The 25,630-nt window shown below is 43.7% G+C and overlaps 1 long non-coding RNA gene across 1 annotated transcript in view; it reads right to left on the reverse strand.

Annotated features, from left to right (window-relative positions):
- The window catches only part of LOC116759226, a 115,002-nt gene extending 90,533 nt beyond the window's left edge, over nucleotides 1-24,469 (reverse strand). Inside the window, exon 1 of the long non-coding RNA XR_004351385.1 lies at nucleotides 24,345-24,469. This is a non-coding gene — a long non-coding RNA (uncharacterized LOC116759226). The remainder of the gene's footprint in view (nucleotides 1-24,344) is intronic.
- Between the last annotated feature and the right edge of the window lie 1,161 nt (nucleotides 24,470-25,630).

Consider the following 25,630-nt stretch of genomic DNA (forward strand, 5'->3'; position numbering starts at 1 on the left):
ATTGTTGTGTAACAGACGTCTGGAACATTTTCATCTTGCAACATTGAAACTCTACACCCATATCCAGAGAAAACCATAATTCAAAAAGATACATGCAGCCCAATGTTCACTGCAGCACTATTCACAATAGCCAAGACACAGAAGCAACCTAAGTGTCCATCGACAGAGGAATAGATAAAGAAGATGTGGTACATGTATACAGTGGAATATTACTCAGCCATAAAGAAGAATGAAATAATGTCATTTGCAGCAACATGGATGGACCTAGAGATTGTCATACTGAGTGAAGTAAGTCAGACAAAGACAAATATCACATGATATCGCTTATATGTGGAATCTTAAAAAAATGGTACAAATGAACTTATTTACAAAACAGAAATAGAGTCACAGATGTAGAAAACAAACTTATGGTTACCAGGGGGTAAGGGGGGGAGGGATAAATTGGGAGATTGGGATTGACGTACACACATTATTATATATAAAATAGATAACTAATAAGGACCTACTGTATAGCACAGGGAACTCTACTCAATACTCTGTAATGACCTATATGGGAAAAGAATCTTAAGAAGAGTGGATATGTGCATGTGTATAACTGATTCACTTCACTGTATGCCTGAAACTAACACAACATTGTAAATCAACTACACTCCAATAACATTTTTGAAAAAGAAATAAATAAAATAAAAGCAAGAGATTTGCCTGGAAAAAATAAATAAAAATAAAATATAAGTGAGAGATTTGCCTGGGAAAAAAAAAAGAAACCATACCCACTAAACATTAATTTTCTCTCTTCCTTCCCCCCTCAGCCATTGGCAACCATTCTACTTTCTGTTTCCATGATTTTGACTACCTTAAATGCCTCAGACAAGTATTCGTCCCTTTGTGTCTGGCTTATTTCACTTATCACAATGTCCTCAGGGTTCTTCCATGTTGTAACAGGTATCAGAATCTCCTTCCTTTTGAAGGCTACATAGTATTCCTTTGTGCATAGATACCACGTTTTGTTTATTCATTCATCTGTCAATGTTCATTTGGGTTGCTTCCATCTCTTAATTATTGTGAAAATGCTGCAATGACATGGGTGTGCAAATCTCTCTTTGAGATCCTGATTTCAATTCTTTTGAATGAATACCCAGAAATGGGATTGCTGGGTCATATGGCAGTGCTCTTTAGCTTATTTTTTTATGGGCTTCCATGTTGATTTCCATAGCAACCGCACCATTCTAAATTCCCACCAACAGAGCACAGGCTCCAACTTCTCCGCATCCTCATCAACACTTGTTATTTCTGTACTTTTGATAGTGGCCATCCTGACAGATGTGAGGTGATATCTCACTGTGGTTTAGATTTTCATTTCTCTAATAGTTAGTTGTGTGGAGTATCTTTTCATGTGTTTATTGGCCATCTGTATGTATTCTTTGGAGAAACATCTAATCCTTTGCCCATTTTTTTTTCTTTTTTAAAATTTTATTATTATTATTTTTTTGCAGTACGCGGGCCTCTCACTGCTGTGGCCTCTCCCGTTGCGGAGCACAGGCTCCAGACGCGTAGGCTCAGCGGCCATGGCTCACGGGCCCAGCCGCTCCGCGGCACGTGGGATCTTCCCGGACCGGGGCACGAACCCGTGTCCCCTGCATCGGCAGGCGGACTCTCAACCACTGCGCCACCAGGGAAGCCCCTTTGCCCATTTTTAAATCAAGTATTTGGGTTTTTTGTTGTTGAGTTATAGAAGTTCCTTATATATTCTGCAGGTTAACCCTTTATCAGATTTATGAGTTGCAATTACTTCCTCCCATCCCATAGGCCGGCTTTCACTCGTTTGTTGCTTGCCCTGACATGCTGAAGTTTTTCAGTTTGATGAGGCCCCATTTGTCCATTTTTTACTGTGCAGCCAGCCATGAGTTAGAGGTTTAAAAAAAAAAAAAAAAACCTGGAAATCGATTTGGGAAGCCAGTCCCCTTGTGATCAATTAGGAAGAGAAAAATGTCTCTTGATGAGACTCTTAGGATGTTTTATCAGTGGTGCAGAAGGCTGGCTCTACGGGCACCCAACCAGGTGAAGAACTACGAGTCCTGGGATGAGAGGTGTGGGGAGGGGAAAGACAGCCAGATGGACACGCAGGAGGGAGACTCCAGCTCAGACAGCTCACCTGCCTTGTCTGCTGTAAATGACACCCCTCCCCCTGAGTCACTACTGGGGACCAGGCCTCACTCAGGAGGCCACACAGTGAACCACCAGGCCAAAATTTAGGAGCAAGTGGTGGCATCCAGTTCTCAAGGCCCCAGGTTGACAAGATGGCAGGGTGCGCCCCAGAATGTGCTCTTTCCTGGCATTCTTTCTGCAGTTACTGAGCTGGAAGGGTGTTGAAGGAAGGCAAATCCTCAGGATTCGGCTTGTGGAGTGAGTATTCCACCAACTTAGATGATCTGCCCAGATACTGGGATTGTGATGGAATAGAAAGCCATAGAGGTGATGCACCCTTCATGCAATCAGAGGAGAGGTGTGGAAAACAACACAGGAAGTGTCAGCCCAGCTGTGCTTTATTTTAAAACCTAGATCACCCTCATCGTGTTTTCCGTAACAGAAACACAGAAGGAACTGGGGTGACTTTTGGATCATCTTATGATTTACAAAGCTAGAAGAGGTGTTTTCCTGAATATTTAGGATGTGCCTATACTGGGATATCACTAGATGAGTGAAAGAGGAGGTGGCAGTCGTAACAAAAATAGCAATAGTGATACCCTACTCATGTGATTGTTAAAATGGACAAGGAACTTTAATAAACGACTGATCCTAACGATGCCAGGACATAATTAGGACATTGTCCAATTCCACAGAGGCTGACAGCTCACGAAGGGTACGTAATCACCCACAACGGGAAGTGGCAGAGCCTAAAATAAGCGTCATGGTCTTCCAGCCCTTGGAAGGTGCTCAATAATACATGTTCAAGTTGAATTGAACACAAGGTAAAGATCAGCCTTACCTATGAGATGTATCATTCATACTTTGCTGGGCATCGTGGAAAGAATGATAAACTAAGTGCAAATCAATAGGGCTGGACATTGGAACACCTTCCATCCAGTTGCACTGTCTGATCTAAAGACTCCATGAAATAATTTAATAATACAGAGAACTAAATCGACTTAAATATACAGCTCACATAGAAATATTTAGACACTTGTCTATCCAATTTTTAAGTTGATTTCACAGTTCAACCCAGTTTTCGCTCCAGGCTGACTCTGTGTGGGATGTATGGTTACAAGGTAGCTCGACTGATACTTGAGTTGATGTGTCTGAGTTTTGGTCACTTTGGAGCACACCCCTTGGAAGCGTCTACACACCCCCCTTGATGCTGCAACAGCACAGTCTGTTTTACAACTTCCCTGTTGGAACAGCCATCAATCCACTTCAGTATCTTTTTTTTTTTTTTTTTTTGTGGTACGCGGGCCTCTCACTGTTGTGGCCTCTCCCGTTGCAGAGCACAGGCTCTGGACCCGCAGGCCCAGTGGCCACGGCTCACGGGCCAAGTCGCTCCGTGGCATGTGGGATCCTCCTGGACCGGGGCACGAACCCATGTCCCCTGCATCGGCAGGCGGACTCTCAACCACTGCGCCACCAGGGAAGCCCCACTTCAGCATCTTTTGTGGTGCCAAATCCTTGGGCTTTGAGGGGAAATGGGATATTTAAAAGCACCCAAAAGTCACTCTGAGTTGTTTTAAGATAAACGAATACCATATCTGGCCAAAATTAATTAGTAACACTGAGTTGGGCTTAATTGTTTTTTAAGAAAATATCTAGAGCTTTTCAAAAGACAAAGCCATTCTTTGCCATGTTTTTGGAAAGTTAGCTCCCCCACACCCCACCAAGAGGACAGTTTGATAATTATCAAATTATATAGTTTGATAATTATCACTTATTTCAATGCGTAATTCTGATAGGCTGTTGCTTTGCTTCCTCCTACGGCGGTTCAGCAAGACCAACCGTTAGGCGTGACGCCCTCCACAGGTGCCCAAGCTCCACCCTCTCCACTTCTCGGGTTTAGGGCACTTTCCATCAAGAGGCCCTGACTTCCGGCTTCCACCGCAGGTTTCACTCCCCCGACAGCAAGAGAGAGCTCATGAATGCCTACATTTCCTCTTCCCTGCTTCTGTTTTTCATTTGAGTAGAAAAGGAAAAAAAAAAAAATATATATATATATATATACTTATTTTTTTGAAGTAACTGACACCATGCTACTCATTTCCATAACCCCCTTCTGATTTTTAACCAGCACAGAATAGCCCAGCTCATCTAAGATGAACCAAACTGCCTGCTCTTCTGTAATTAAAGCTTAAAATGTACAAGGCATGCTTCCTCTTGCTCACCGAACTCTGCAATGTAAGTTCGTACCGTGCAACGTGTATGCAGCGTTGGTACCTGGTTCCTAATTCCACTTGAATTAGCAGGAAGCCTGAGGTTATAACCGGATGAGACTCTCTTTAATTTTTTTAAAAACAAAGCTTTGAAACAAAGCTGTCAGGTAGATTCTCCACACCAAATAGAACAGCTGACCACATCTAATGTTTGTGGTTGTTCTCTTTAAGTCAAGAGGGAAGAATCTGTTGCTAAAAGAGGAATCGTTTCTCCCTTAACATGCTTTGATTTATTTTCTGCTGTGCTTCAGGCGAAACTCTAAGTAGGAGATGTTTATCAAGGGGGAAGGGAGAGGAGCAAGGGGGTACCTTGCTTGTTGTCTCTTTGAGTGAAGAGTATCATTATTTTTCATTAAGTTTGATCCTCTTAGCTACAGTGTAGGAGAGAGTTCAGCACGTTGGGAAATCATACTCTTGCAAGCAACTAAGGCACCATTTAGTCAGTTACTAATCCAAAGCAATAAAGTTAGCCTGAGATAGTCTTCAGAATGGCAAAATTCTACCAGAGCTGAAAATTTGCTTTGACACGTTGCACATTTCTTATGGCAGATATCTTCCACTCCCATCCCCTCCATGCAATGGCTCGTATTTCTAGACGGAGAGAAACCATCTCGACATCTAACGTCTACTAAACTCCCAGTACTTAATCCAGAGCCCCCATGAGTAGTAGATGCTCAAAAAACAGCGTGTTAAATGGATTGTGCAAGATGCCATCCTACGATGAGCTTCTTGATTTGATGCCAAAAGCAAAGGCAACAAAAGCAAAAATAAACAAGTGGGATTACATCAAAATAAAATGTTTCTGCACAGCAAAGGAAACCAACAACAAAATGAAAAGGCAACTGACTGAATGGGAGAAAATAATCATATATCTGAGAAGGGTTAATATCCAAAATATATAAAGAACTCCTACAACTCAACAGCAAAAAACCAAACAGCCCAATTTTTAAAAATAGGCAGAGGGTCTGAGTAGGCATTTTTCCAAAGACTGCAGATGACCAACAGGGAAATGCAAATCAGAGCCACAGTGAGGTATCACCTCACACCTGTTATAATGGCTATTTTTGAAAGGACAAGAAACAAGTGTTGGTGAGGATGTGCAGCAAAGGGAACCCTTGTGCACTGCTGGTGGGAATGTAAATTGGTGCAGCCGCTATGGAAAACAATATGGAGCTTCTTAAACAAATTAAAAGTAGGACTACCGCATGAACCAGCAACCCTACTTCTGGGTATTTATCCAAAGAAAATAAAAACACTAATTCCAGAAGATATATGCACCCCCATGTTCATTGCAGCATTATTTACAATAGTCAAGATATGGTAACAACTTAAGTCCTGACTGATGGACGAGTGGATAAAAAAATGTGATAAATACAGAAATAAATATTATATATACGCATATAAAAAAAGATGACATCCTAGGTAAAGACAAGGGGAGCAGGTCGGAGGGAGAAGTGGGGATGATGGAGACAGAAAGCATAAAATTGAGCCTCTGCTCACAGGAGTTTGTAATGTGATTGGAGGGATAAGGTAACATACACATGAAAATGAATTTATTTGTATCATATTTCCTCTGGAATCCTCCCCTTGGCCCTAATTCTTCATTTAAGAGTTAGAAAGAGACCCCTGAGCCTGGCTCCAACATAGCACAGCATTTGAGAGTATGAGACAGGCAGGTGATAGAGGCTGCAGAGACCGTGGTGAAGAGCATTTATTTCATCCTAACAAGAAGAACCCCCTGATACGTTGGAGAATGTAAATGATGCAACACGATCTGATTTATGTCTAAGAAGAATCACTGGGGTGGCCCGTGGAAGAGTGGTTGGGGGAGTGAAAGGAAGCAGGGAGGAAGGTACTGCATTACTCCAGGTGAGAGGGGAAGGCGGCTTGGTCTAGAGTAACAAGAATGGAGAATTCCAATGCAATAGTGATCTGTTCGGAGGCGGAACTCTGACCGGTGGTTAAAATAAGGGGAAAGAATAAAAGTTAAGGGTGTTGTGTAAATGTTGATTTACCTCCCCACCGGAACCCCAAATGGGTTCTCTCCAGTCCCTCCCATCTCAGAAAAATGGCACCTTATTGCAATCATGAACTTCACTTGCACATATCAATTTTTAAAAATAAATTTATTTATTTTTATTTTTGGCTGTGTTGGGTCTTCGTTTCTGTGTGCAGGCTTTCTCTAGTTGCAGTGACTGAGGGCTACTCTTCATTGCAGTACGCGGGCTTCTCATTGCGGTTGCTTCTCTTGTTGCAGAGCGTGGGCTCTGGGTGCACAGGCTTCAGGAGCTGTGGCACGTGGGCTCAGTAGTTGTGGCTCACGGGCTCCGTAGTTGTGGCTCGTGGGCTCTAGAGCACAGGCTCAGTAGTTGTGGCTCACGGACTTAGTTGCTCCGTGGCATGTGGGATCTTCCCGGACCAGGGCTCGAACCCGTGTCCCCTGCATTGGCAGGCGGATTCTTAACCACTGTGCCACCAGGGAAGTCCCCACAGGTATCAATTCTGAGAAGCTTTTCACCAAGTGGGGAATTCAAGTAAGTGGTTGGATATATATGTCAGAACTCAGAGTAGTGTTCAGGCCTGGAATCACCAGCATTCAGGAGAATTTTAAGGCAACAGAACTGGATGAAACTATCTAGAGAATAAATACAGACAGAGAAGAAGTAAGACCTCAGGAAGACGCTGTAGGACACACCAGCATTTATCATGCTGGCAACTGAGAAGGAGCCAGCAAAGAAGACTGAGGAGAAGAAGCCAGAGAAGTAGGAGAAATCCTACCAGAAGTCAAGGATGAAACCAATTTCAAGGAAGGAGCGACCAGCTGGATCAGACACTGCTAAGCTGTCGTGAAAGATGAATAAAAATGTCATCAGTTTTGGAAAGACTGAGTTTGCTGGTAAATTTGACAAGACCAGGTGAGAGACCACGTGGAAGTGTTGGTGATAAAATAGACCTCAGATGTTACCCACTTCAGCCATCTCTGAAGAAAGCTGCACCATAGAGAAGACAGGGCCTTTCTCCTGGGCACAGGGGTGACCGTCAATTCGCAGCCTTTGCCACTCTTCAGGTTGTGTCAAATTTATGCCCCAAAAGGCCAAAAGCAGGGCATGGAACTTCATCACAGGACAAATCTCAGCACACATCAGCCATGCGTATTCTATCAGGAGTTATTGATCTGGGGCCCACGGACCTGTGGGTTTAAGCAAGACTATATGCAAAATTATGTGCAAATACACGTTTCTAGTGAAAGGGGCCATAGCTTTTATCAAATTCTCAATGGGCCCATGTCTTCCGCTCAAAAAAAAAAGATATTAAGAACTTTATTCTACATCAAAGAAATTGTGCAGCTCACCAGACCTCAAGAGACCTTCTCGGGGCTTCCCTGGTGGCGCAGTGGTTAAGAACCCACCTGCCAATGCAGGGGACACGGGTTTGAGCCCTGGTCCGGGAAGATTCCACATGCCACGGAGCAACTAAGTCCGTGCGCCACAACTACTGAGCCCACGTGCCACAACTCCTGAAGCCCGTGCACCCACGCACCACAACAAAGAGCAACCCCCGCTCGCCACAGCTAGAGAAAGCCCACGTGCAGCAACAAAGACCCAATGCAGCCAAAAATAAATTTTAAAAATAGATTAAAAAAAAAAAGATTCATCGCATGCAACATGGATCCATCAATTAGGTCTTCAGGTTGAGGGAGGTCCCAACTCCCTTCAGGACTAAGCCTCATTCTTCAATCCAGTTTTCCTTAACTTTTTAATGGAAGTATAACGCTTCAGAAAAATACACATTTTGAGACCGTTTTAATCAGAGAACCTTGTCACTTTAGCTAAAGTGGGTGTTTGCTCTCTGTATTCTGCCAGCTTTTTCTGTGTATGTGTGTTGGACCAGCTAAGATCCAAGAGGGGTCAGCAGCAGCGGGACACCCTGGAGCCCTCAGCGGGGCCGTGATTTGGTCCCTGCCCAGCACCTGGAAGGGAAGCCCTCCTATTGGTGGTGCATCTTCCCCTGCAGGGTGGGGTTTCCTCTGAGGAAATGGAGCAGTGACTTTTACAGTTCCTGAGATAGCTCACACCAGATTAATCTGGATATGTAATGAAAACTTAATAAGCAACAAAGAATCACCAGATATGAGATTAAAATGGTCACAGACAGAGGACCAATTTTGAAATATGCCCCCATCACCCAGAGATTTTACTGACATCTCCTAGGAAATTGTGAGATAAATATAAAAACCTAGAATTGATAAAGAAGATACACACACACACACACACACACACACACACACACAGTGGAATACTACTATTACTATTACTATTTCAAAAAAGAATGAAATAATGTCATTTGCAGCAACATGGATGGACATAGAGATTATCATACTAAGTGAAGTAAGTCAGACAGAGGAAGACAAATACCATATGATATCACTTATATATGTGGAACCAAAAAAATGATACAAATGAACTTATTTACAGAATGGAAACAGACTCACAGAGCTAGAAAACAAACCTATGGTTTCCAAAGGGAAAGGGGGTGAGGAGGGATAAATTAGGAGTTTGGGATTAACAGATACACACTACTGTATATAAAATAGATAATCAATAAGGACCTACTGTATAGCACAAGGAAATATAGTCAATATCCTGTAATAACCCATAACGGAAAAGAATCTGAAAAAGAATATATATATATATACATATAACTGAATATACATATCTCCATCATTTTCTGTATACCTGAAACTAACAAAACTTTGTAAATCAACTATACTTCAATTAAAAAAATAAAACTACATAAAAACACACAAATATATATAAAAATCTATTATGCTGGAGGTGTGAAGGGTGCAACCTCACAACAGTGGGTTGCTGTAAGCAATTCCTCAGCTGCACATGGTGCCTTGTAATTTTAGGCAGAGCCAGGAAATTTTTAGTTAAGTGAATGCAATCATTACCTTTAATGCAAATTGAAGAAAGGACTTCTAAATTAATGTTAATAAAAGAAAAAAATTCCAAATTGTTCATAGGACATCTTTCCAGGGTGACTGGAGAGATGGGAAAGCATGCTGAAGCTCCTAAGAAGGTAGCTGTCGATTTTGTTTAATAGACTGCCTTCCTTGTAGATTTCTGTCTCTCCTTATGCCGCCTTGATTGGTGGAAATCCTTCTCTTTCTTTCCTTTAGTAATTTAGAAGTTTTACATCTTATTTCCATCGACTAGTGCTTTCCCTTCAAATTTTAAACAGAAGACTTAACAATATGGTCACTGGAATAACTTGAGACATATTCGTCATCTTAATAGTTTAAATTCCCCCATTAAAAGGCACCCTCTGACAGTTTAAATACAAGTTCATGCTGTTTACACGAAACACATCATAACCAAATGACACAGGAAACGTTACTAAATAAAGGAAGAGATGAGACACACGAGGAAAACGCCAAGAAAAAGCAGGTGTAGCAATGCTAACATGAGATGTCAAAGCTGACCCTTCTTAAATAGGACAAAGGAGAAATTTTGTATTGATTACAGAGATAATTCATTGAGAAAACACAATAGTCACGTATCCGGGGGCACAGAATAAAGCATCAAAATGCTTACAGTGAAAGATATGTAAACTCAATGAGAAATTGGGAGAATTAGAAACACACTTCTCAGAAATGGATTAAATGATAAAAATGAGGTTTAAGAATTTGAATAACATGACTAGCAACCTTGATATAATATTTAATAACTATGTATAAAATGTTTACACCCGAAACCAGAGGACACACTTTTAGGGTGCTAATGGAACATTTAATAAAAATTTCATTAGCTGATAAACATATGGTCTCCCTAAGACAGCGATGATTCAGAACATGCTTTCTTAGGGGTGGTGGTGTGATGAATTTGGAGATTGGGATCAACATACATACACTAATGTATAAAATGGATAACTAATAAGAACCTGTTGTACAAAAAAATAAATAAAATTTAAAAAAAAAAGAACATGCTTTCTTACCATTGCTCAAGAAAACTAAAAAGGACAAGAGGACAGTCAAAATAAATCTAACCACTTAGAAAATATAGAACACTCAAATATAACTTCGGGGCTAAAGAAGAAATGAAAGTAAAAATTGCCAATCATGGGTTCTGATATAAGAAATGTTCACATATTGAAATATAGGGAAGTCATTGTGGCTTACACATGAGTTCCCTTGAATTTGATGCTAACTAAAATGGCCTGTTTGTGGTCTATCAAATATACATTGAACATCTGCTTTAATTATTAAAGAAAAGAGCTCACTGACCAGAAGTAAAGAATGTCCATGTTAAAAATAAAGATTAAATGCCCCTCTTCTTGGGACACCAACGCTGGTCCTCCTTTAATGATAAGACTGCCTTCCCAGGTGCTAAGGCCATCCTAACTTGCTGTGTACGTGCTGGTCTGTTCTTTTTTATTTTTCTTTTGAACCTTGAAGAAACGGATTCCTGACTTGTTTCATGTTCTTTGTCCTGACAATATATAAAACTGTGCTGAAAACCCTGCTTCTCCAAAGCAGTTTCTCAGAGCCATCTGGGAAGTGGGCTTCCGGGCTAGTCCTCAGTTTGGCTCAAATAAAACTCTTTTCTATTCTTATTATTGATTGTTTATTGATTATTTTCAGCGACCGTTCAAACAAACAAACAAAACCTCAAGAACCTGGCAGGTCACAACTGAGGCAACAGCTCCTACACCGGCTGTTTGTGTTTCTTCGTCGGTAACTCACCCAACAGCTAATTTCTTCCGACCCTCCTCTGTCAGGCTGCCTTCTCATCTATTTGTGGGAGCCATTTGTGAAGAAGGGAAGCTTTTGTCACACAAGCTGCCCTGTGTTCTTCTGGTTTATCACACGTGTTTTGATTTGTGGTATCTTTGCACGTTCAGAGACTTGACATTTCTAGGTGGCCAAGACCGTCCATCTTTTCTTCATGTGTTTGAGTTTCTAGTTTTTTTAAAAAATCTTTTTATTGAAGTATAGTTGATTTACAATATTGTGTAAGTTTCAGGTGTACAGCACAGCAGTTCAGTTGTATATATATTCTCTTTCAGATTCTTTTCCCTTACAGGTTATTACATAATATTGAGTTTCCAGTTCCACTCAAGCAGATACTCCTTCCTCCAAACTATAAAAACGTTATCCCCAAATTTTGTATTTTTAAGATGACTTATGTTTATATCTTTAATATATTTGAAATTTATTTTTGAGTATGATTGGCATAGGATGCCTAGCTTCTTCTGATAAAAAGATTGATAAGATTATATAAGTAAGGGCTTCCCTGGTGGCACAGTAGTTGAGAGTCCGCCTGCCATTGCAGGGGACACGGGTTCGTGCCCTGGTCCGGGAAGATCCCACGTGCCGCGGAGCGGCTGGGCCCGTGAGCCATGGCCGCTGAGCTTGCGCGTCCGGAGCCTGTGCTCCACAACGGGAGAGGCTGCAACAGTGAGAGGCCCACGTACAAAAAATCTGCTAAGACGGTAGATCTCGTGTTGTGTCCTTACCACAATAGAAAAAGTAAAATAAAACAAGCAGACTAAACTGTTGCATTGGTTAGGAGTGTTCTTAAAGGACAGCTAATCTATTGAGGAGAAGATGTCATATCTCCTTGGCATTGAATCACCAGATGAACAAAGTTCACTTATCTGATATGAAAAAACATATTATGTTTTACATGTTAGGAGGGAAATAATCCACTGAGAAACCCATTACCATGTTGTACAAGTAGAAAAAAATGTCCAGAAACTGAGGACCTGCTGGAAGACACCCAGTTAATGCAGAACCAGGACTGGAAGCCAAGTTACTTACCTGGTTCCTCATGAAATCCTCATTCTAAATACTTGGGAAGTCTCAACACCTGTTTCCGTGAACTCCTCACACCAGAGGTCAAGGGTTCTTTAATGGGGAATGAAACAAGCATTGTCACCTCGCCCTGCCTTGGCAAGTTAAAAGCTGACATCACAAAAGAAGAAGTCTCAGTGTACAGGAAAGTGCCCGTGGGTCTTTATCTGAGGACCTCAGAAATGCAGCCTGGCTGCTCCGTGCCCACCCTCCCAGGGACAGAAAGAGGACCAGCCAGAAACATTCCCTCTGCTTTGTCTTTCCTTTGCTGAGGCCGTGGAGAAAAGCCTGAGAAGGCTGCACGTCTGCCTGTTTCCCACCCTTGCTGGACGGCAGCAGAGAGGCTGAGGCCCCTGAGGGCAAATGAGGGCTCTAGGGAATGGCTCAGAGAGCGATTCTGAGGATGCAGGAGAGAACCGTCTACCCAGAGGGAGCAGGGGCACAAAGGAGGGCAGCTTGAGCTGGGGGCTTGGGGCCACCAGGCAACAGCCCCAGAGCCCTGGTTCCCAGAAAGGGAGAGAGGACAGTTAGGAAAGGGAAGGACACTGTTAAGGGATGACTGAGGTCTAGTCCTTCCCCTGTGCTGACAGCTATGCCTGGGAGAGCAAAGTTATATTTTAGGGAGGAAATCAGATCCCCACCTTCTGGCCGTTTGCCAAGAGCCCAGAGAAATAATACCAGACAATTGCATTTGAGTAGATTTTTGCAAACTCTGCCAAACTGACAGATATGAATTTCACTTCTTCAGGACTGCCCTTTCTAACCCAATCAAGGCAAGATGCTGAGTCATGGCAGAACCCAAGCCACAGCAGACACAGGAAAGAGCACAGGAGGCGTGGACCTAGACCATACAGAAGCCCTGTAAATCATTGGCAAAGGAGTTATTCAACTCCCACAGCCTCTGATCTCCCGGCGAGAAGAGGGCTTTAAACCCCTTGTCATCACAATGTTTGGCATCAACTAGATTTTACCCAGACACTCGAGGCACCGATGTTAATGAAGACAATAGCTCCTAAAACAGGTTGTCCACAAAACCCGAGTGTTTTCACTCAATAAAACTCTCCCCAGAGACATAGAAAACAACTGATGGGTACCAAAGGGGAAAGGGGGGGGAGGGATAAATGAGTTTAACAGATGCTCACTACTATATGTAAAAAAGATAAACAACAGGGACCTACTGTCTAGCACAGGAGCCTATACTCAGTACCTCGTAATCATCTATAATGGAAAATAATCTAAAGAAGAATAGATATATACGTATGCATAACTGAATCACTTTGCTGTACACCTGAAACTAACACAACATTGTAAATCAGCTATTTCTTGATAAAACTTAAAAAACAAAACAAAACTTTCTCACTCAGGTTAAGTCCAAAGTGAATGTTGCTGATCTTGAGTGACTCTCCAAGTGATAAGGTAGGAACCAAGACCCCTTCCATTCTGTGTCACCTCCACTTCCCCCACCACCCCATGGTTTCCAAGGTCACCCAGGAAAGTGAAGGAGCCTGGAGGTTGCCCAGAGACACTTGTAGGGGCCAGGACTGGAAGTGGTGCCCATCAATTTCACTCACCCACTATTGGCTAGAATTCAATCAGATGACCAGACCTAACTGCAAGGGGTGCTGGGAACTGTAGTCCAGCTGTCCAGGAAGATGGGAAAATACACAGATCTCAGCACCAGAGCCACAGGTGTATCTTGACATGATTTTCCCTAATAAGAAATTTTTCTGAGACCACTAGAGATATCTTGTCCTTCTGTGCAGGAAAATGGATAAAAGTATACTTCCTTAAAGCCCTCCGAGACCTGCCTGTGACGCTATATGAAATGCTTAATTTTGGAGACTAGAGGCATCCAGCAATAAACTCACCATTTTAATTGTATACTATTTTAGAACTTCCAAAATGATTTCTCAAATACTCTTTCATTTGATTTTCTCATTGCTCTTCTCCCAGTGTCTACACATTTCATTTGGACAAGAATTACTGACTGCCCATTCTCCCAGGCTCTGGTCCGGGAACCAGGGATGCTGAACAGGCAGGAGATTTCCTACTTGCACCATGCTTACATCCTTGTGAGGAACAGTGGCTTGTAGTTATAAGTAAAAAGTAAATTAACAATATACAAGATACTATCAGATGATGATAAGACCCCAAAGAGCAACAACAGGGCAGTGTGATAGAGGGGGAGCTTGCATGGGGGAACGGGCGTTTTAAAATATCCCTGGGATTTGTTTAATCGGGTATGATGGGATGACAGGCAGGTAATGTGACAGGCAACTGACTTCCCTGAAAGAAGCCTATATTACTCACTGTTCCCAAGAGGAGAGGGCAGTCACGCTGTGCAAGGCCACATGTGGAAGCACCAGATTCGGCAAGTCACAGAAGGAGCAAGGAGAAAACACAGGCGGGAGCCTTTATTGTGGTCTCACTGCAGGGAAGGGGCAGGGTAGACAAGCTGAGCAAGCTTAGGATTGGCTGGTATGAATAAGTTTAGTGGTCTCTAGGCTATAGGGGTCCCTGGTCAACCAGTACCTGGCCCTGGGGGGATTTGAGAGAGGGGAATATCGGCTTGGTGTGTGAGAGTTAGATTAAGGCGGTACTTGAGGCTGTGGGTTCTGGTCTGGGCATGAAACACATCCTCAAAAGCAAGTGTTTTACTTTCTTTAGGAATTAACTGGCCCTGGGACAGGGAGACTCTCCAGGACCAGAAAGGCCCCAAGATGTCAAAGCATCTTAAAATACAGGAAATAGGGCTTCCCTGGTGGCGCAGTGGTTGAGAGTCCGCCTGCCGATGCAGGGGACACGGGTTCGTGCCCCGGTCCGGGAAGATCCCACATGCCGCGGAGCGGCTGGGCCCGTGAGCCATGGCCGCTGAGCCTGCGCGTCCGGAGCCTGTGCTCCACAACGGGAGAGGCCACAACAGTGAGAGGCCTGCGTACCAGGAAAAAAAAAAAAAAAAAAAATCTGATATTTACAATTCTCGAGGAAATTCTGTCTTCAAGGCAAAGAAAATGATATCCCACATCTTACTAGATGGAGCTTTTGCAGCCATTCTTAAGGGAGAACAACTTAGGAAATTGTACGTGTGGTCAGGTTTAGTGCATTCTGAATTTTTGTCCAGTTCAAAAGGAAAACTGAAGTTTGCCTTTTAAGAAGCTTTGTAAATCAATAAGCAGAAAGAATCAAACAACACCTCAGCAGCAACACAGCTCAGCACAAGTATTACAAACATTGTCTTTGAATAGTTAGTTTTTTAAATGACTAAACAGAAGAAATACTATATCCTTTGTCCTTTTTATCTATAAACTTGGTCCTGCTGGGCTTCCCTGGTGGCGCAGTGGTTGAGAGTCTGCCTGCTAATGCAGGGGACACGGGTTCGAGCCCTGGTCTGGGAGGATCCCACATGCCGCGGAGCAACTAGGCCCGTGAGCCACAACTACTGAGCCTGCGCATCTGGAGCCTGTGCTCCACAACGAGAGAGGCCACGATAGTGAGAGGCCCACACACCGCGATGAAGAGTGGCCCCCGCTTGCCACAACTAGAGAAAGCCCTCGCACAGAAACGAAGACCCAACACAGCAAAAATAAATAAATTAATTAATAAACTTCTACCCCCAACAACTTCTAAAAAAAAAAAAACAAAAAACTTGGTCCTGCTAATTTAAAAAGAAAAATTGTTAAGTAGCCAATAGTATATTTCCTAATTTTGATTCGTGTTTGTCTGGATCCCACAAAGTAGTTATTTTCCAGTTTCTAGAAGAGGCACCTCATGACTATCATTCTTAAAAATACAGCCAGATGTTCATCTTAGAGGAGACTTCCATGACTAGAGGTCACAATGCTGTATTTTAATTGCCAGTCAGTATCTCTTCTCCACTTATCTTTGTATGTCCTTAAGACCAGGGACATTCTCCAATCTCTGGCATCTCCAATCTCATTAGAGACTGGACATTCTCCAATCTCTGGTGCGGAGCACACTGTCTGGTGCTTAATAGATGCTCAAATCTGTCAAACGCATGGACGCCACCTGTCTGTCCTGCACCCAGTGCTAAGCAGATGCCTGGCACATCATTAAGAGATGCAGGGGCGGGGGGCGGGGTTGGGAGTGAATCTAAATCTCTTAAGATTTCCAAAAGGATTTATTTTCTGGCTCTTCTGTCTAGAAAATTAATTTCGGTTCAAAGTGACACGCTGGACAGAACGAAGACAAAAATGCGTGATCGAGCCATTCCTGAGCAGCGATCATTACCACTGCTACACGATGGAACGACCAACGCTTCCCGATGAGTAGTTCCTCAGGTAACATTGTAATAATGCTGAAAACTCCTTTCATCACGAATCATTTAGAGCACCTGCTACATGAAACCATGTCCAAGTGACATGGGGCTTCAACAGAGCTGTCCTCTGCATACAGTCATCACCCATTTCTAAGTTGTTTGCTTTTATTCTCTATATGGAGCGGGGGCGGCGGGTGCCCCTTTTTAAGAAATCTTTTTTCCTTAAAATGACTGAGACTTTCAAAAACTCGTTCCTTAATCACATCATCTTTCTTAGTGAAAACAGAAATTCTTCATCTTACACTTCCTCCATACAGCCTCCCCCCAACTCTGAGACCAGGGAAGAATGAAGCAGGAAGACGAGTCATATTTTTATTACGTTTTCCATGGAAATCCCACCTCGGACCAGCGGTCGGTGATCTGAAAGCAGGAATAATAACACCTGTCTCATGGGCGTCCTGCTTCTTCTGCATCCCCACAACTCCAGGGTTTAGGAAGATTTGACCTGATTTTCAAGGTTTGGAGGTTGTACTTTTATCTTCTTGGAGCAATTGAAGAGTGGTTAAATGATGAAAGTTTCCTTTGAGGGTCCTTTCCTGAAAATAAACTATTTATATCTACAATCTTCCTCATCTTGGGAGCAAAAAATAAGCTCACACAGGGCTCCTCCGAGCATATTACTATGCTATGGCAGAAGCTTCCGGAACAATACTTCTTTTCCTATTCCAAGTCTGATCCACTAACCTAAGCAACCTCTTTAATGATTTTTTCTGTATTTGTAATCCATGTTCCTGGAACATTAAAGCCATGAATGTTCTTTTGTAAGTGAAAACCGCCTTAGATCATCACAGACATACATGGAATGGGAACAGCCCACATGTCCAACTACAGACTTGACCAAAGACCAGAGGTCTCTGGACCTCTCAGCCGGCTGTCAGTGATGCTGAGACCCACTCCTGCAGCATCTTTCGCTCTGTGCCTTGTTGCCATGTGCCCACAGAACTTAAATGCTGCCCTAGGAAAGTGAGGAAGGAAGAGCCCTAAATTCATATGAAATGTCTATCACCCTGATGGAATGGTGCCTCAAATTAGACATGAAATTTTGGAACATAAGTTACATTTTTTAGGCACCCGATTTGTAAGTCAAAATTTGAGCCCAGAATATGGGAAGGCTTATCTAGAATCTCCAGGAATACGCAGACAGTCATGAATTGATAAAAAGTCCTACAAATAGAGCCAAGTGCCCTGGAAGCAGTGGCTGTAACCCAGGGTGGAATAATCAGATTCAAACGTCATGGCCAGCTTGCAAAATCACAGACAATGATGAAGCTGTGACTGAAGAACTGCAACAAAATTCTGTAAGATTGGTCATCCAGAAACAGAGGGAAAGGGAAAGAATGCAGGCTTGTTGTACTTTCTTGTAGATTCAATTTTCTGGATAGCAGAAGAACATCTGAAAAGCGAAGAATGAGACTTACACCTTCTGATTCGGACTAAGGGGTCCTCTAAGTATCGAACCTCTTTCTGTAGAGAGAAATGGCTCCAGCACCACCAGATCCAGCCACTGAAATGCCATTTTCCCGCCAAATGATATGCGCCTTGATCGGCCATGAACATTGAAGGCTTAGGGGATGTGTGGAGAGTTCTTGCTTGGAGAAGGCCGTACTCCAACACAGTTAGGAAGAGTACAGAGGATTTCTAGGAGCTGTTGGTGTAGGATGGCCTAACTCTCCTGTGGCCTGGAGTGGGCCAGAAGCAGCAGGAGACCCTGGATCTGGAGGGGCATTGAGGGTGACACTGGGGCATGACTCTTCACCTGTCTTCCTGGATTGATGACACAGGACCCCAAATCTAATCAGTGCTTGCCCTCAGAAACTGGACATCATCCCAGAGAAACAGAAAAGGGGAAACCACAAATTACTGTGACTGGTAGAATGAGGGCCTGAATACAAATTAAGTGCAGACGTTTAAAAACCCGTGGTCTGAGACTCTCATTTACGATAGAAGTCTATGATTTTAAACCACAAATTATACTTCACAGCGTAAGTACAGTCTAGTTCCCTGTGTACAACTACGTTGGTTGCCAGTGGTAGCAACAAGCAACAGTGTTACCTTCAGGTATCATGACCTGAAGAACAGATTCCTTCCCCAGGAATGCCCTCACTCCCCAGGCAGGCTTTGTCATGTGTCTTGCCTTAATTCTGGCCTCTGAGTCTTCTGACAGGTTAGCAGGGATTCTTGAACTTTTACTGCTCTGTCTTCTAGCTGGCATTGTTATCTGACCTCCTACACTCTGGAATCAGAGTTCCTGGGTCCGCAAGGCCTTGGCTGAAACTCTTTGAATTTGATCTTCGGACATTTTGACTTAGAGCACTACCAGCCCGACCTCAGGCCCGTCCCTCAACCCAGACCTGACCCACTGCGTCCTCTGTCTCTGGAGGACACAGAGAAGACCCTTCTGAACTGAGACAGCACCCCACCCCCTCAAAGAGCTATGCAAAGAAGAGCAGGTGAAAGGGCAATTAGACCTGAAGAAGAGAAGTTGAAACTGGAGTATGAGGTGGGATTTCTACATTTCCCATCAAGCTAGATGAACATATCATGATCGCTAAGGCACCAACTCACATATTTATTCAGAGCTGGCCACAGAAATTATTTTCTGTTTCAAAGCAATGGAAAGAGTTGAGATGAATAATACATCTTTATCTGTGCCAATATTTAAGACAACCAAGCAGCGCTGTGCTGTTTGTTCAAACCAGTCTGGGTTTTACATTGTGCATGCAAGTCTACATTGTGCGTGAGTGTTTCAGCAGAAATTTTGAAATGTGAAATTGTTTATGATGCTGACAAAAATTCAAAACAATCTACCATCTATAGATGCCCCACTGTCATGGATTTTTATACACATTTATTATCACAGAGCCACCGCAGAGAAGAGAGACCACAAATGTAGCACAAGTGTGCCTCCTTCATGAAATTTCCCAAGGATATTCCTTTTGCGCAGATTGAGAGTCTGTGAGCAGTTTTGATTCCCACAAGAGACCCATGTTCAGACGCAGAAGAGAGAGACTCTGCAGCTCAATGCTACGTAGGCATTTGCTTCACCTCTGGTTGCTTCAAAGGTTTCCAGGACAACAGTTCAAATGAAAAGGAAACATATCAGTAGCTTGAACATAGATCTACGATTCTAAGCCATGAATTCCAATGGTGTTTCCAAATCACTACCCAGAATCAGAAAACAAACTGTTATGTGTTATATGTTATGTCTACATGTCCCAGTGAGATCTATTCTTGCCAGTTATTGGGAGAAAATTCTATGGGGATTCAGAGTCTCGCCAGTTTGCCCCAGTAGTGAAGTTTTATACATCCAGTGGTCCGGGGCAAGTCAAAATGCCCCTCCACCGTCAAGACAGGTCGTTGCAACTTGTATCACCTGCCACCAAAAAAAAAAAAAAAAAGGCATAGTGACCTTTTCTGCAGCCTTTCAATTAAACTGGTAATAGGCTAGAACAAGATTCTGAAGTCTGACATATGCTATTTCCAAAATCCAGGTTCAGGTGTGTACCAGGGCAGAAGAGAGTTCTGCAGCAAATCCAGTGACCCGCCCAGGTAGTCCACATGCCCGGCAGATCCAGGTGCCAGGGTTCCAGGAGTAGATAAGTCTCAAGCAAACCCCAGCGGGCGAGTTTCGGAATAAAACTCTGCCTTCTGCTGCATAGAGCTTCCTGACTTGGAAAGCAGTGCCCAGATTGTAGCAGAGATTAAGTCCTTGACCGTTAGTGGGGAGCCTTGGAGTGAGTATTGCCCATCACATGATCCCACATGGGGCCAGAGTGTGCGAGTCTTTCCAGCCTGCCTCACTCGGCATGCCAGCTGCCCCAGCAAAGGTGACATGAGACAGCTCTCTGCAGCCCCGAGAGCGGGGCGGCAGGCTCTTTTTTTTGAAGGGGGATCTGGGTGAGAATCTCCACATCTAGGATTTTCCTCTTAATGAATTGATTCCTTTATCACTGTGAAATGTCTTTATTTGTGATAATATGCCTTATTTCTCCCATAGTCTAATTTGTTGGATATGAACATACCCATTGCAGCTGTAGGAGTCCGCTTGGGCTGCCACAACAAAAGAACCCAGGCTGGGTGGCTTAAAAACAGAAACTTATGTTATCACAGTTCCAGAGGCTGGAAGTCCAAGATCACGGTGCCAGCTGGGTTGGATTCTGGTGAAAACTCTCTCCTTGGCTGCAGACGGCCATCATCCTGCTGTGTCCTCAATGGCCTTTCCTCTGGGCACAGGTGCAAAGTGGGAGAGAGACCTCTTGTGTCTCTTCCTCTTCTTAAAAGGACACTAGTCCTATAGGATTCAGGCCCCATCCTTATGACCTCATTTAACCTTAATTACCTCCTTAAAGGCCTCATGTCCAAATGTAGTCATGTTGCGGGTTAGAACTTCAGCATACAAATTGGGGGGAACCCCATTCGGTCCATGACACCAGCTTTCTTTCTAAGATTAAAGTTTGCATGATAAGCCTCTTTGTGCTTCTCCTTTTAACTCATCTTTTGTTCATGTTTCAAATGCATCTCTTGTAAATAACATTTATATGATCTTGCTGCTTTTCTTTGTGTATCATCGCTGCCTTTTAGCTGGATTGCTGAGTGCATTTCTATTTAAGATAATTACTGATACAGTTGGGATAAGTCCACCACACTGCGATGTGTTTTTTATTAGCCTTAGCTGTTGTTTCCTTTTTTCCACATTCCTTTCTTCTGTTAGATTTTCTTGATTAACTGAGTTTTTAGTACTCCTAAATCCACGTTAACACCTTTATTAATTGTTTTTTAACTTCTTCAGAGATTTCCCAACTTGACACAAGGGGGCCAGGCCTTTATAACCCCATATCAATCCCCCAGGAAAAGGGTGTGACCTGGAGCAAGCTGCCTCCACAGCAGAGGCAGGTCCTGAAGGGAGATGACGACTAGGTTGCCTGCCACAGCAATGGCAGCAGCAGGGGAAGCAGGGCCCTTATTCCTACCAGGTGATCTGGGTAGCTGTGCTCACCACAGAGGGTACACTGAACATTACAAATGCAGCCTTGTTTACTGTATGGATTTTGTTGTCTTTCTTTCAAGAATATTGAGGTTTGTTTCACCAGGCAATTAACTTACTTGCAAATCGCCCTAGTCCTTTGGAAGTTTATTTTAAAATTTCATTATGACGGGTCTATAGCAGTGGTTATCAACTGGGGGCAACTTTTTGATTGTCATACCTGTGGGCTGCTACTGGCATTTAGTGGGTATAGCATGCTGGTTAAGGTCATGATCTAATGGAGGGGCCATAACGTTGATTGACTTGAGTTGATTTAAAGACATGTCCTACGTACGATCAATAACTTTGATGTAATATGTAAAATTAATGAAATTTAATACGGGCTTCAACTGTTTGTGGGGAAAATAATTGAATGCACAGGTGTGTGGCTTTTGCATGGTTGCTCTCCTTGTGTGTCACTTCCATGCAATGATTGAATCAGGAGGTCTGGGGACTGTCGGGTTCCTCCTCTGTCAGGTTGTTCAGTCCAAACTCTTGCATATTTGTTTCTCTAAACTCAATTATTCTACAGGCTAGTACTACATTCAATTACACATCTCACAATATTCAACATGGCTCATTTGTTCTGGGAGTTACATGCCTCTAATTTATCACAAAAATGCTGACAACCAGCAGAATGGTAATGAAACACAGCCTGCCACCAGCAGGCTTTGCATTCTCTAGAATGCAGAGCGAGATGGCACGTTTAAACATGGCTACGGTGCCAGTCAGGTGCCAACTGTATGGGGCCGAGTGCCGTTAGGTGTAATGCTGGTTTGTATTTATGCCACTCACTCCTCCAGAGAGCTTTGCTGTAAACCTACAGCCTTCGGGGACGTTTCCTCTTTCAGCCTGAAGGACTCTCTTGGTCATCCTGCCAAAGGCACCTAACCACTTCCAAGTAACCATTTTGCCACTGACAGTAGATGTCCTTAAGACACGGCAGTGATGCCCCGTGACGGATATCATGATGTGCCACCCAGATCCTCCTTCAGGGATGAAGGATTTGTCCCCCTCCCCAGAAGATGGACATCCCTCAGCTGTCACCCCCTCTGCAAACTGCCCTCAAATGAAGAGAGCTCCTTCACCCCAGATCACACCGCTGGGGGCAGAGGAAGCCACACCTCATGACGGGCCACCGTGGGAGGAAAAAGGTCGGGGCACCATAGGACCACCTGAAAATGCTCCAGCTTCCGAGCTCCCCGGGCCATCAGCTGAGGTTGTTGTTGATGCCCCAATGCCAAGGTTGCCTCAGCCATGCCCACTCTCCTCCCTTCCACGGGCGTTGCTCTGGGAACTGCTCCTTGTAAAGTTCCTGTAGGCAAGCGTGCATCTCAGAGCATGCTTGGCCCCATTTTCCCTTTTCCATCAAATTTAAACCGCTCACCCTGGCTTCCAAGGCCCCTAGAATTCAGCCCCACCTTCTCCGAACGTAGACGTTTAAGGAGGCCAGACTTCTCACTCTTCCCCACTCATGCCACCATCATTTCTGCTTCTGTGTCCTTTCTTTCTCCTCCAACATGGGGAATTTTTACCCTAAATATTAACTGCTAAGCGTAAGAATGATAAACTCAATAAAGAAAGACTCAGAGTCCCTCGGACATTGGTCTAGATGAGCATGGAACTAACATGCAAAGATGGCAGCCGGTTTTGGGGGAAGAAGAAAAACCATCACTCTCTCTGCTTCTCTGGGAATGATGCAGGAGCATCACAGCGATGGTCTCTGATCCAGCCCTGAGCTCCCAAAAAAGGATGAGAGAAAAGGAAAGATGAGGAGGCAGAGAAGGTGGGAAAAGCAACCCTTTACATGGGCGGCGACTGTACCAGCCCAGTCAGTCTCCCATCAAGGACCGCTCTCAGGAAAAACCAGGTGTCCACACTCTTGAGAAGATTTCCACTCTGATGCCTAATAATGGATTTGCTTTCTGCAGAGTGAGAAGGGGGTACAGTTGAGCAGAGGGATTGTTAGATACTGTTATACCCTACTCAGTTCTCAACCCCACACGGCGCTCAGAGAGTCAGGTGCCTTGGCTGAGAACAGAGTTAATAACTGCAAATCTTCTGTTTCAACTGCAGTGGCCTTTTCACTCCATTGCAATACCTCTAAAATATCATTAGACTGACACCAAATAGCACTTTTACTGTGACAGACACACCAGAGACCATAATTTAAATTAAAGGATTAAATATGTAATGGCGACATTTCAGGCAACTTGCAGAATTGTAGTTCACATTAAACAAATGCAAATCCTTCATAATCCTTTTTTAAAAATACTTAAAACTGATTTTTACTCGAAGAAAAGCCAAGTCTCCAAAATCAATGAATATAGTTCTAAACTCTTAATTACATTTTCTCGAGTAGGCTCATTCTTTCACACCGTTTTACCTGGGGCCTGAAAACTTTTAGCACAGGGTTGAGTTAGCACATGAGGGGAACTCCGGGCAGTATCGATCCAACAAGAATCCTACAAATAATGGTTATTGAACAATGCTATAGAATATCTAATTTTCAGCCAACAAAACAAAGGCTTATTAAAATATTTAACTTATTAAAATATTTAACTATATTGAAAGCCTGACATTGATAAATTGAGTTATTCAACAGAATTAATCATTTGCATTTTAAGCTCTGGTGTGTTACATCACGATTTACTAGCCATTGTAATTTACAGTGAAAGGAAGTAGTCCAGCAAGGAAAGATCATCAACAGCTTACCAATTTTCATGATAAAAGTGTTCAGGGGCTTCCCTGGTGACGCAGTGGTTGAGAGTCCGCCTGCCGACGCAGGGGACACGGGTTCCTGCCCCGGTCCGGGAAGATCCCACATGCCGCGGAGCGGCTGGGCCCGTGAGCCATGGCCGCTGAGCCTGCGCGTCCGGAGCCTGTGCTCCGCAACGGGAGAGGCCACAACAGTGAGAGGTCCGTGAACTGCAAAAAAAAAAAAAAAAAAGTGTTCAGGATGTGGCTCTTTGAAAATTACTGGAATAGAACACATGAGGTTTATTGACAAACACAGTGTATACACCAGGATTTTCTGAGGAGCTTATAAAAAATACAGACGCCTGAACCCACCACAGATACACAATAGCCTCATCAGAGGTAGACACAGGCGTCTGCTTTTTAATAAGTTCTCCAGATGAAGCTGCTGAAGATGAAGCTTGAGAACCCCCATTAAAATAGACAACATCGGGACTTCCCCAGTGGCCCACCTTCCAGGGCTTCCCTGGTGGCGCAGTGGTTAAGAATCCGCCTGCCAATGTAGGGGACACGGGTTTGAGCCCTGGTCCAGGAAGATCCCACATGCCGCGGAGCAACCAATCCCATGCGCCACAACTACCGAAGCCCACACACCTAGAGCCCATGCTCCGCAACAAGAGGAACCACCGCAATGAGAAGCCCGCGCACCGCAACGAAGAGTAGCCCCCGCTCGCCGCAACTAGAGAAAGCCCGTGCACAGCAACGAAGACCCAATGCAGCCAAAAATAAAATTAATTAATTAAAAAAAAAAAAAGAATCCACCTTCCAATGCAAGGGACGTGGGTTCCAATCCCTAGTCAGGGAACTAAAATCCCACACGTGGCAAACTCCAGAGCCCACTTGCCCTGGAGCCCACACGCGTGCCACAACAAGAGACAGAAAAACCCACACGCCACAACTAGAGAGAAACCTGCGCACTGCAAGGAAAGATCCCACATGCCACAACGAAGATTCCGAGTGCCACAAGTAAGACCCAATGCAGCCAAAAACAAAAAAACAAAAAAACATCACATTCCTAGGACTGATCCTGGCAGACGTTCGTTGTCTTTATCTTAGGAAGTTTTTCCTGCCCTAAGAACTCTGGAAATCTGACTTCCTCCACGAAGCCTGCTTGTATCACTGGGGGAACATTGGCAATTGCTAAAACCATACACGAATCAACCCCAAGACATGAATCCACCCAACAAAACACACTACACACGTGATGACAGTACTGAGAACAGTTTTACCGATGAGAAAGTCTC

Source organism: Phocoena sinus, chromosome 9, assembly GCF_008692025.1.
Source record: "Phocoena sinus isolate mPhoSin1 chromosome 9, mPhoSin1.pri, whole genome shotgun sequence".
NCBI lineage: Eukaryota > Metazoa > Chordata > Mammalia > Artiodactyla > Phocoenidae > Phocoena > Phocoena sinus.